We start from the raw sequence: 12,648 nt of genomic DNA, 5'->3' as shown, positions 1-12,648 counted from the left end.
TATACCAATGGGTATGTCTGCCAAGCTCTTTCATTGGCAGTGGGTTCAGCACCTGTGTGACATGACCCTATGCACATACAGGGATGTGCACAAAGGGATTCTCCCTGTGAGGATAAATCTACACATTGTTTTTCTTGGGCAGGGAGAGGAGGTTTTGCTAGCTGACTTTACCCTGCAACTCGTCCTAACCCCCCCCCCCAATATTTTTAACCAAAACAACCAACACCGTATTGGTTTTTAAAGTAGAGTATTCAGGAGTGGTGTCCGATAAGAGAAAGGATGTTTAAGCACATGTCCCTTTTAAATCTGTGGACTCTTGAAGAAGATGGACTTTCTTAGTTTTCTGTTTCTTGAGGTTAGACAAACAGTATTCTCAGCTCGGCTTTCTCCTCTTTTGTGCCAACTGGCTCTCTATGTTTTGGCAGTTGAGTTGTCACTCTCAGTTTAGCACATTTATCTTACCTGCAGCAGCCCAAGCATTTCACACCTGATCAGCAGTTGTGCCCCTATAGTACATTTGGCAGCTTAAGCTTAATCCTGGGCTGGCCTGCTGCAAGAGTGAACTTGAGGAGCCCCTTCTCAGCACACCCACGGCTCCTGAGAACTGAAGATAAGGATGTAATGAAGCTGGAATAACACAATTTGTGGTTTTTAAATGCACACCACTACAGAGCCTCTTGACAATGGAGAACTACTAAAAGCATTAAGGTAGTCAAGGTGGGGAGTGGGGATACTATATCATATATCACAGCGCATATGTGTGTGTGTGTGTGTGTGTGTGTGTGTGTGTATAATTTAACAAATTTATAGACTGCTTCATAGCATAAAGCCATCAAAGCAGTGTACAAGATAAAACATTTATAAGAACAGCACAAGGAAATAGCAACAATACAGTAAGTCACCATAATAACTTTTCATGATATATCATTAATTCTTTTTAAATTTTAATGATAGAATTTAGAAATATACCAGGATGCTTGGTATAGCTTAACAAATCATATTGTATTTTACAGAAGGTGTGTCAAACTTAAAATAGCTGGAGAGTAAACTTAATAACTAGCAAATAACTCATCTAAATTCAACACCTAACTCTCTTTCCATTTTCCTTATTCTGTGTGGCAAAACTCTCCTGACTACCAAAAATTTATTTTCTAGTACTTGCAGTAAGGGCCAGGATCTCTTGTTTTCTATTCACCCTTAGCAGAGAGGTGATGTGTGGGATGTAATCCACTGGTACAGTCAAAAGCAACATTCCTTATTTCCCTAGAGGGGGCACAGACAGGGGGACATCCAGTCAGTGTAACTTCCTGTTCCACTGGTCTGGAGCATCCTCCCCCTGCATGTGATCCGGGAGATGGGCATGGCTCTGACTGACTCCATAAAACAGCTGAGTCATGTGCCATTTTCTCAGTCTAGTTTGTTTTGCTTCACTTGCTCTCTTACTCGTTGCTCTTTTGCTGCCATGTTGCTTTATGCAGCCATTTTGTTATCTTAATGTAATTTTGCTGTCTTCTGGCTCTCAGCCAGCAGCACGAGTTCACTCTCCCTATGAGATGAACTCAGTTTCTTTATGCAACTACCAAGTAAAGTCTGCCTTTCAGGAATCATATCGTGAACTGAAATGTGAGTAAACTTTTTGTTACTTTACCCAGACAGACTCTTGTGTCTTTATTCTTTTAAGAAGGAATAAAGGGGACACCAGGAGATAATCTTAACTAAGAGGTTCAAATGAATCTGCAAACTAGCTTCCAGCTATATTGAGGGGAAACTGCTCTGCTACATCACTTCATTAGCGTGAGTGAAGGAAAGATAATACTTATTCAATATATCCTTTCCTACTATCTTTAACATTCCCACATAGTGTCATTCCCTGAATACACAAAGTATCAGTTTCTGTCTGGCAGAGAGATAGAGAAATCATTAACACCCTGATGGTCATTTCCCAGCTTCCAAAAGGTGTAAAATCACCTGATGGTTGTGACTGACTTGTGATTGGTGGGACGCAGCCAGCTTTCGGTCAAAACCCACCTGGATCAAAAGGGTCCTTTGTCACGCCATGTCCCTCAAAGTCCATCATCTCACTTGACCACCAACAGTGCTATTCTTGTTAATTTCTTGAAGCAATGTTCTGCCTCTTCATCTGTCCTCTCCCTTCATATTTATACTGAATAAACTTCCTATAATTTGGCTGTTGGTGCCTTGGGTGCATTCGTGTCAAAGGTCTAAGGATTATTCTAACACCTCCTGTGCCTAGTCATGCTATGAGTGCAGTTAGTTAGGGAAAAGAAAGTTGCAGTAGTCTCTGGAGAGAGACAGGTAAACTGGGTGCTACTCTCTGCTTCCCCTTGTAAATTGAGTAAGGCTGGATTGAGAAACGTAAGCTTCATTAGTCTCCGGGGGGAGAGAAGCGAGCTATGTGCTGACTCTGGTTTCCCTTATAGGTACAGGCACACCTCAGAGATATTGAAATAAAGTGAGTCTCTCTCACACACACACACATATTTGTTTCCTAGTGGATATAAAAGTTATTTTTACACTATACCGTAGTCTGTTAAGCCAGACTCCCCCCTGGCTGCAGGGGCAGGAGAGGAAAAACCTGCCTCTAGCTAGCTCCATTCCCGTGACCAGAAGAGGGGCAGTTGTGGGGTGCGGGGAACTTCCTTCCCCTGGAAGTGACTGGGCTGCTTGCAGCTGCGCCCTTGCGAGGAACAATATCTGCAAAGCACAATATGTATGTCTGCATTTGCCTTGGATTCCTGGAAAGCACTCCAGGGCTAGAGGGAATCTAAACGGTAGTACTTAGCCTTTAGTATGCCTAGTCTGGAAGAAAGTAAAAAGCTTATTTACCCCCCTTCAATTACAGGACCTTTCACTTCCTTGTCTCCTGCCCATGGAATCCCCAAAGTCGCCGAAGGTTTCCAGTGTTCTGCCATCTGAATTGCCTGCCAGAATTGTTTTGTTGCTTGTGAAAATGGTTGTACTCCCCCCAAAAAACTGTATGCGCTCATATTCCTTCCCAAACACCATGGGCATCCAAATCTCTTTCCCCACTGGCTAGGTGTCTCAGATGACCAAAATGTTCAATGTTTTACAGCTTCTGGGATTTAACCACAAATATATGGAATCCTGAGCTATGTGTTCATGAAACAAGCAGGTGAAATGCAGGTATATGATGAAGCGAGTTCAGTGAATTCTGGGATTAAGGGCAAAAGCATGCACTGTATTTTAAAAGGCAATGCAAACATTGGGGCAAGAGAGCACCCGCAGAGCAGAATCAATCAATCAAACCTACTGACTCCTCCCTGCAAATAGCAACTGAGGCTTTCGCCCCTCCAGCTGAGCTTACGTCTGGTTTCAGACACTTGAACATTTCCAGAAAAGTAGCATTTGCTGTGGAGTATTGGCAAGTGAGGAAGAGTTAAGTACCCTATAAATTATCCTCTGCAAATGTTCCCATCCCCACAGAAACATTACAATGAAACTATTTCTGCTGCCTTTTTTTTTTTTTTTTGTAGGAGTGAGAGCACTTGAGTTCTGCACATAAATGCAAAGTCACAGCTATAGAACTATAGAGCTATAGATTTCCTGGATCAAGAACTTACTCTTCCTTTGCCAGCCCCCACATCTGAATATCCCTTTCTGTTCCACTTTGAGCCTTCTGCAGAGAAGAATTTTATTTCATTTAGATAAATAGAAGGGGCGAGGGAGGGAACTGGTTGGCTGCAGTGCCTCACATACATTTAGTATCTTCTCAGTCTATATTGAGGCTGCGGCATGCTGGGTATTTTCCAAAGCATTTCATGAGAATCAAATTTGACAAGGCTAACTCGCAGGAGCAAAGCATTTATAAATAGGCAAGACCAAGAATACTTTTCCTTGTCCTTATTCATTCATTGGAAAGCCTTGGAATGATATTATTATAACCAAACAGGTGGCGTTATCACTTGGGAGGCAGCAGCAATCTAAGTATGTCAGTGCCCCACAAGGCAAATTACTAATTATAATTTGCTTTGTTAATAGCAAATGGACTCTGAGATGGAGTCTGCTCAAACACATTCGCTACCATCAGGCTTAAGCAGTACCAATATTAGCCTACATTTAATTCAGGAAGTATTGTGCATCAGCGTTACTGGTTTGCTGAAGGACGTCAGGCATTGTTAAACCATTTATAAGGACAGAGACTAGGGTCCAGGATCTATTGTATCTTTAAAGAAACACCATTGTCTGTGAATAACAGAGGTAAGAAATAGTCCTAGTTCAGATAAATGGCCCTGCAGCCTCCATGTAAGGTCTTGTCTGTGTGCCAACTCCTTAGATGTTTTTTAGCTTGCTCACCTTTCTTCTGAACTTCCTGCCTCTCTGCTTCTGAGTTTTCCGACTTTGTTTTGTCCACCTGACTGGTTGCTGCTGCTCTGCAACCCTCTTGCAGCCTTCTTTAGTAGTCTCTTGACCTTGTACCCAGGAGTTCAGTTGCCTCTGCCTTCCTAAGCTCTGCCTAGATCCTCCTAAGTGATCTAACAGAGTGCTCCATTCTAATTTGATTCCGTATGCATTTAAAGCCAAATATCAGACTCCCACTTTCCGAAACACTATGCAAAGTGAAGCATAGCTAGCCTGTGAAATTTATGCTTACATTATCTGAATTTTGCAGTGTAGTTCTCTGACCAAACACTGTTTGCAAAAATGCATATATTGGGGGAAAGTTGCAATAAAATGAAGACATTAGTGAAGATAACATGCAAAAGTACATTCTATTGGGGGGGGGAGAAATTGCTTGAAAAAATGTTTTTGTTAATCAAAACTGCATATAAAAATGTGCTTATTACAAGGAGTTCACAGTAAAGTGTTGAGTTTTCAGTAAAAAAAAGTTCACAAAGTGCTGCAGAATTTTAGACTGGAAAAATTGAGTGAACGCAAACTGATTCTATCCCTAATTCTAACTAACTAATTCTCAACTCTGCTGGTGCTCATGTGCTCAGTACTCTATAATATGTTCTGTGCTGTCTAGTTCTGATAAAACACAGTCAGTTCTGGTTGCAGTATATTACAAAATAGCTGTTTGGTGCAATAATCACATGTAAATTTAAAAATGAGAGGGGCGGGGCAAGGCTGTCTCTACCCTCACTAATTACTACCCCTACTATTGTAGCTCTTCTGCCTGATAAATTCATGCTTTACCTTCTTCAGTTTTCTCGGTTTCATGACACTACTTTTCTATCTTCTGAAAATATATTTTGTGGTTGACTTTGGCCTCCCCCAGCCATATCCATTGATAAAGGCAGATTGTTGCAGTGACACACAAAACCCTAACAAAATTAAAATTAAAATTTGAATATAGGTTACTGGGTGTTTGCTAGGCAAGGAGATCATGCATTCTTGTGTTTCCCCACACATCAATTACTTTAGCAGGTTTTTTCTTTCTCAAAAAGCAAAGTGTGCTAGGTTTTTAGGAGGCACTTTGCACATATTTTCCCTCAAGCAGCCCCAGATCATAATTTCTTCCTGCAGCTGGGAGAACATGACAAGGCTTTTCCCAGAAGCTTGTCACTGTTGATCATTTTCTCAGCCCAGATGGGGCTCACTCTAGCAGAAGTGCAAAGCACTTGCTCCCCATGGAACCGCAAATGTTGTCTTTCCAACAAAACTCAGATGCATTCCTTTCATAGCTATGCACAAGCAGCAGTCACTCTTTGCCCCTGCTGCCACTCTTTTGTCTCTCAAATGTTCACTTTCCTTTCTTTCACTTTTCTAGGAACAAAGTGAAATTCCCCATGTAAATCATAAGGTGACCGACATTATAGAGTGATAAATAAGATGAACATATTCCAAAAGGGACAGGCTTTTCTTCCTATAAGAATTTTTAAAGAGACAGAACCACCATCCACCAGTGTGTCCCATTGAGAACTGAGCTGAAATTTCTCAGGCTTTTTTTTTTTTTTTTTTGAGAGAGAGAAATTGAGATTTGTCTTTTTCTAGAAAGCAAGAACACTTCACATAATTTTCTCCACCATTTTTTTTTTTATTGATGGTGCGGGTTGCCATCATCTTCCCCAAAACACCCTGGAATGGCACTAGGGGCATGTTCACACGAGAAATGGGAGTGCCTGATCACCTCATCTGTCTCCTGAGAAATCTCTATGTGGGACAAGAAGCTACAGTTAGAACTGGATATGGAACAACTGATTGGTTCAAAATTGGGAAAGGAGTACGACAAGGCTGTATATTGTCTCCCTGCTTATTTAACTTATATGCAGAATTCATCATGCGAAAGGCTGGGCTGGATGAATCCCTAGCCGGAATTAAGATTGCCAGAAGAAATATCAACAACCTCAGATATGCAGATGACACAACCTTGATGGCAGAAAGTGAGGAGGAATTAAAGAACTTTTTATTGAGGGTGAAAGAGGAGAGCGCAAAATATGGTCTGAAGCTCAACATCAAAAAAACGAAGATCATGGCCACTGGTCCCATCACCTCCTGGCAAATAGAAGGGGAAGAAATGGAGGCAGTGAGAGATTTTACTTTCTTGGGCTCCATGATCACTGCAGATGGTGACAGCAGTCACGAAATTAAAAGACGCCTGCTTCTTGGGAGAAAGGCGATGGCAAACCTAGCCAGCATCTTAAAAAGCAGAGATATCACCTTGCCAACAAAGGTCCATATAGTTAAAGCTATAGTTTTCCCAGTAGTGATGTATGGAAGTGAGAGCTGGACCATAAAGAAGGCTGATCGCCGAAGAATTGATGCTTTTGAATTATGGTGTTGGAGGAGACTCTTGAGAGTCCCATGGACTGCAAGAAGATCAAACCTATCCATTCTTAAGGAAATCAGCCCTGAGTGCTCACTGGAAGGACAGATTGTGAAGCTGAGCCTCCAATACTTTGGCCACCTCATGAGAAGAGAAGACTCCCTGGAAAAGACCCTGATGTTGGGAAAGATGGAGGGCACAAGGAGAAGGGGATGACAGAGGACGAGATGGCTGGGCAGTGTTCTCGAAGCTACCAGCATGAGTTTGACCAAACTGCGGGAGGCAGTGGAAGACAGAAGTGCCTGGCGTGCTCTGGTCCATGGGGTCACGAAGAGTCGGACACGACTAAACGACTAAACAACAACAATATCAGTCCTGTAGTTTATTGGCAACTACTGCGTTTTTCTCAAATCAGTTTCAATTTGACTTGAAAACATAAGCCGCGTCCACTTCCTTCTTAAGAAAGGTGTGTGCATTTGAGACAGCAGCTGCACATGCACAGATGAGCACACATTGCAGCCTCATCAGTTGGAGCTGTGGGGGGAGAGAGTTGCAGAGGCAGGGAAATCCAAAAGGCCATGTGGGTCACATGAAGACATTCCCACCCCCTCTCTGATGTGAACAACACTGCACAAGTGTGACTTGAAATGCAGTGGGAGGAAGTGACCTCACTGCATTTTAAGCTGCTGGTGTGTATCTGGCATTTCAGTGAATGCAGCAATAGTGGCCTGACTGTTTCTGTTACTTGTGGCAGTAGCAATTGTGGGGGGTGGGGAATGGGAAGAGATAGGAAAAGGGAGAGAAGCTCTGTGGCAGCCGCTGCTGATGGTAATGACTATTTGAGAAATGTAATGAAATGATGTGCCCCTACCCCGTGTAATTTCTCTGGCTACAAATAGGGTGGAGAATATCAAGAAGCTATTTACTCACTGCTTTAATTGACTCACATAGTACTTCGAGGATGATTATTATGACTGCACCTGCTAAAGCTCTGTCTATTTTGGTGCATAGTGTGGGATGTGAAGCACGGGAGCAGTCAAGTACAACATTCCTAGAGTGAACATGTTTACACATGGGGAGGAATGTTTGTCCAGCCAGCAGGTAAACTTCCTGTTTTCTTTTGGGCTGGGACAGACTTCCTCTGCATGTGACTAGAGGTGGATGTGGCCTCACCTGTGCAGGTAATGACAAAAGCACAGGGCAGGGCAGCCATCTCTCTCTCTCTGTGACTAGTTTCGTCGAAGAAGCAACATCTGCTTAGCCAAAGATGCTCTCTTGGCTTCCAGCCGAGAGAGGGAAAAGGGACTGTCTCCTTATGATATAGTTTCCAGGTGTATGTTACTTTTCTAAGATAAGTCTGCCTTCTGGGATCCGATTGTGAACAGAATGTGAGTAAACTCTTTTTATACTTTTATAGAAGACTGTATTGTGTCTTATCTTTTATGAGGGACAGTTATTATAGAGGCTTTAGCGAGCCTGAGCAAACACATCGCTGTGAATTTAAAAAGGGGAATGTTACTCTGCTAAATTGTAAACTTGTTAACACAAGTTGGAAAGGCTATAATCAAACAATATATCCTCTCCTGCATCCCTGAACATTCCCACACATAGCACCCCAAAAAGTGAAATTTTACAGCCTCAAGTTCCAAATGCCTATTAAGAGTTTATTTGTTTATGTTTCTGTACAAATGCTTCTGCTGCCACATATTTGCTTCCCCACTTCCATGTTGTGGAAGTAACTTCCATTGTGTGTTTGTGTTACATCATTTGCAAATTCCAAAATATAACTTTTGCGCCTCGCTCTGCAAAAACATGCACAAGCTGTCCAGCATTGCAAGTCAGCGTATCTCACTATGGTGGGGGATGGTGGCAGGCGGGATGAAAGTTTCACTTTGGACATCACAAAGGAGCATGGGGAAGAGGAAACACATTTGCCCCTTAGTCAAATTATTTGACTGTCTGAAACTCGGTCACTTTTGAGAGTAAATGTAATATAAAAATACTGGGAACTGTAGTATATGAAAGGTATTGGGAATTGTGGCTCTTTGGATGAAAACTACAGTTCCTGGGATTCTTTGTTTTTGTCGGGGGTGCTTTAAATATATGGCCTTTACCTTCAGTATCAAAAGATATGTAACCAAGGGTTGCCAATGTGGTGCCCACCAAATGTTTCTTGACTATAACTTCCTCATCCATGGCTATTGGCCATGCTGGCTGGGGCTGATGAGAGTCATAACAACATCCGGTGGGCACTTCATTAGCTGTCCTTGATAGGAAGTGAGTGATAATGTATTTTTTTCTGTACTAATGCTATATTTCAGCTCCATTAAGGAGTACCTTCTCCTGTAAGTGAGACAGTAGCTCAGAATCTGTTCCTAATCAAAATTAGCTGGTCTTATCCATCAGCACATTAATGAAATGAAACAGGTACTGGCTTCATTCATATGCTGAAGCCTGAACTGAAACTACTAAGTCTACCACTATCTCATCTTCATATACTGTTATCTCATGAAAAAGTTATTTTGTAGAATACCAACATTTTCATTACCTTTGTTTTTAATCTCCTTTCATCATCAGAGCTTATTTTAGGTATTAGGCGCTCCCATTGCAAAAATCATGCCAAAGGCAAGTCAGACTTACATTTTCCATTTCAAACACCATCACTTTATCCATTAAAACAAAATTATATGTGCCTATTTAATTTGTTCCCCTAAATGCTATTTTCTGACTATTATAAAGGATAGTGATACCAATTTTCAACTAAATTGGCTACATCTCCACAATTAGCAATTAGAGCTTCTGTTCATCAGTACAGGTTGTGAGAAGATACGGTCTTTTGGAGCAATTTTCTCTCGTTCAGTTTGCTCTTAAAACAAATGGGTTCTTCTTAGTGATCCATTGTTGCAGACACCTTAGTACAACCTGCTCTATTTAATATTTGGCTAATTTTCAGTAATGTGAGGCATGTTGGAGGGTGTGCATGGGGATGGCAGAAGCATGCATCTTTCTAAGCAAAGCCCCGTTGTATTCAATGGAGCTTACTCGCAGGTTCGTGTTCATAGGATCTCAGCCTGTGAATGAGATGAAGAGCTGGACTCTGAAAGGGAGAGGGAGAGAGAGTGTTACCTGTCTGCACATATGCACTTGAACTGGAGAGATGTCACTGGAAGGAGTTCAGAGGGTGATTAGCTGATGCAGAGAAAGCAAAGTGGGAGCTCATTGGGCAGGTCAGTGAAGTATATCTGCTGTTTTTGGGCTTTCATACAAAGAGTAACTGGCTGACTTGGGTGAGTGATATACTCAGTAAGCTTCAGGCAACAGGGCTAGGCTAGGGAGCCCTCTGAGTCAGATTCTATACACATCTTTGACCATTTCACTAGTACTCAATCTTCTTTGCCAATATGACCTGATTACTCGTCTTCAAACACCTATTCTTTTGATTGTAGATGTATCTCAAATGTAGGGTCAGCCAGTGAGTTTTCTGGGCAGGGAGGCAGATTGAGGACAGACAGAAAATACTTTCCCACATAACACATTATCTTTTCGCAATACGTTGTTGCCAGATGTGATGGCTACTGGCTTGGGTGGCTTGGAATTGGACAAATTAATGGAGGAGGGCCGATCTAGGAGATATTAGCCATGACAGATAAATAGAACCTCCATGTTTCCAACAGTATATCTGAATACCAAATGCTGAGTACTGGATGCTAGGGACCTGCCATGGAGGAGAATGCTGGACTACATGGATCAGCAGAGAAAGTGTTAGCTGGTTCATAGGCTATTCCTTCCCTCACAAACCATATCCACTTTTAAGGTAATCTGTAGAGACAGTACCTGGAGCTGCGCTTCAAGAGGACACCAATTTGCATTTGTGAGAAGCTGCCTTTGTCTATGTGCAGAGTGCAGATCCTGTGGCTATATACCCAGGTAGTGTTTTCTCATGTCAAAATGTGTCATGTCAGTGTCTACAGCTTGAGCTTTTAGGGGGATGACATCTGAGCTCTACATCAGGTGGCAAAATATCTTGTGTTGGCTGTGCTGAAGCTTGGCATAAGACAATCACTTGAAAATCTCAGCAGTGTGTCAAAGGCTCCAGGGAACAGAATGAGGCATAGCACAACAGTGCAATCCTATGCATGTCTGCTGAAAGAGAGAAAGAAAAAGAGGAAGGAAGGGGGAGTATTGATAGAATAAAGTTGGGGTGGCAATGAAATAATTCATTGAAATGATATAAATAGAACAGTTCATTTCTCAAGACAAGACAAATCCTAGAGCTGGCCCTATAATTAGTTCTTTAGCTGTTATGGGGCTTTTCTTTATTCAGTAAATGCATGCATAGTTTGCATAGTATAAATAGGGATTTTATTTATAACTCCCAAGTCTCTACACTCAAATAATATTGGCTTCCTGTAACTATTTAGTTTAATTCTGCGCAAACCTATGTAATACAAAAGACATAAAAATTAGTATTTATACTATGGCTCCATAGCCTTTAATGATGTTCTAGTTCTAGAGATTTCCTCTACAGCAAGGTCAGTTATGCAGCTTTTGCTTAAATCACTTTAATTTGTTAGAATATATTAAATAGCTTCAGTACAATGTTTGGACTGTAATATTAGACTTTGTCTCCATTTTCATTAAATTGATTAGTTATTTAATATGAAAGCAGAATAATATGATTGCACTGGAAATCCCAAGAGATGGATTTAATCTCTTACTATATTGGTGGGTGGGGGAGGGGGGTATAGGCAACTCCAATTTTCCAGAATATTAACTGGTAAAAAAAATCAGCAAAATAAAGATTTGTTATACTAAGTGGGGCTGAATGAGATGAGATTGGGAGAGAGAGAGATAGAGAGACTCTCTTCCTTTGTCACAACTGTTGAGTTTACAGGTTTTGCAAATCTTTGTAGCGCTTTACAGTGCAGTTTCATACATGACTCTTCAGAATATCAGTAAGCCAAATTGAGTTCAGTGGGGCTTAATGACAGGTAGGTGGGCAAAGGACTACAGCCTTAAAAACCTAAATGCATTCAGTGTTTTCTACAAGCCAGCCACTGAGTTGGTCTTCAAGCCAACAGCGGTAATGAGAACTCATTCCAGGTTCTCCGCCTGTCTGTCTATCTACTCAAACATTTATAAGCTGCCTTTCGAGTCCCCCAGGAGGTTAGTCAGACCACTGTTGACTACATAGTTAAGATATAAATTACTGGACAGGGAACCTAAGCAACCTTAAGTCTTGGGATGGGAGGACATTGATAGTGATTAGAGTTGGTTGAAGTTCTTTGCTAAACAGAGAAGAAAAAGAGAGAAAACCATCTTGAATACTGTGTTGACAGTCAGAATGAAAACTTGTGTGTGTGAAAAATACACCTAAATATTTAGAATGTAGTGAAATAGCTGCTAAGTAATTGAAATGTCAATAGTTCTACTTTAGTGAAGTTGCAAAATTGCCTTCACATATCATTGATTCAGATTTGAAAAGAACTGTGTTGATGGACAAAACGTTCAACCAAATGGAAGAAGTAATGGGAACAAAATTGCATTTACACAGATATTCATGTGTTTTCCTTCCAGATGTCTGCAGTAAACTTCCAGTTTTTGAATTGCCTCTAAGACTAATCCAGCTATCTGCCAGGCAGCAATTAATTTTCTTGTGCTATGTTGCTCATGCAAAATACACTTCTCAAAATAAACAATTCCTTGTCCAAGAATTGACTAGATGAAGCAAACAAAAGGAAGGCTTCAGCATTCTTGTGGTCAGACTGCTAGCAGACCCTGAAAAGGGTGCACAAATATTGAAAGTATTTTAATATTTCCCCCTTACGCCATACATTTTCTTATCTTGCTTCTAAACTGGAAGCTCCTAGCACTACTGAATCAATGCTCTTTCACTATAA

At 41.3% G+C, this 12,648-nt stretch overlaps 1 long non-coding RNA gene across 1 annotated transcript in view; it reads left to right on the top strand.

Moving 5' to 3' along the window:
• The window catches only part of LOC310762646, an 83,775-nt gene extending 71,328 nt beyond the window's left edge, over positions 1 to 12,447 (top strand). The window contains exon 4 of the long non-coding RNA XR_014548098.1: positions 12,326 to 12,447. This is a non-coding gene — a long non-coding RNA (uncharacterized lncRNA). The remainder of the gene's footprint in view (positions 1 to 12,325) is intronic.
• The last annotated feature ends 201 nt before the right edge of the window (positions 12,448 to 12,648 follow it).

The sequence above is a fragment of the Podarcis filfolensis genome, assembly GCF_964270895.1.
Source record: "Podarcis filfolensis genome assembly, chromosome: 5".
Classification (NCBI taxonomy): Eukaryota; Metazoa; Chordata; class Lepidosauria; order Squamata; family Lacertidae; genus Podarcis; species Podarcis filfolensis.
The sequence above is the reverse complement of the archived record's forward strand: the minus strand, read 5'-3'. Positions and strand labels throughout refer to the sequence as shown.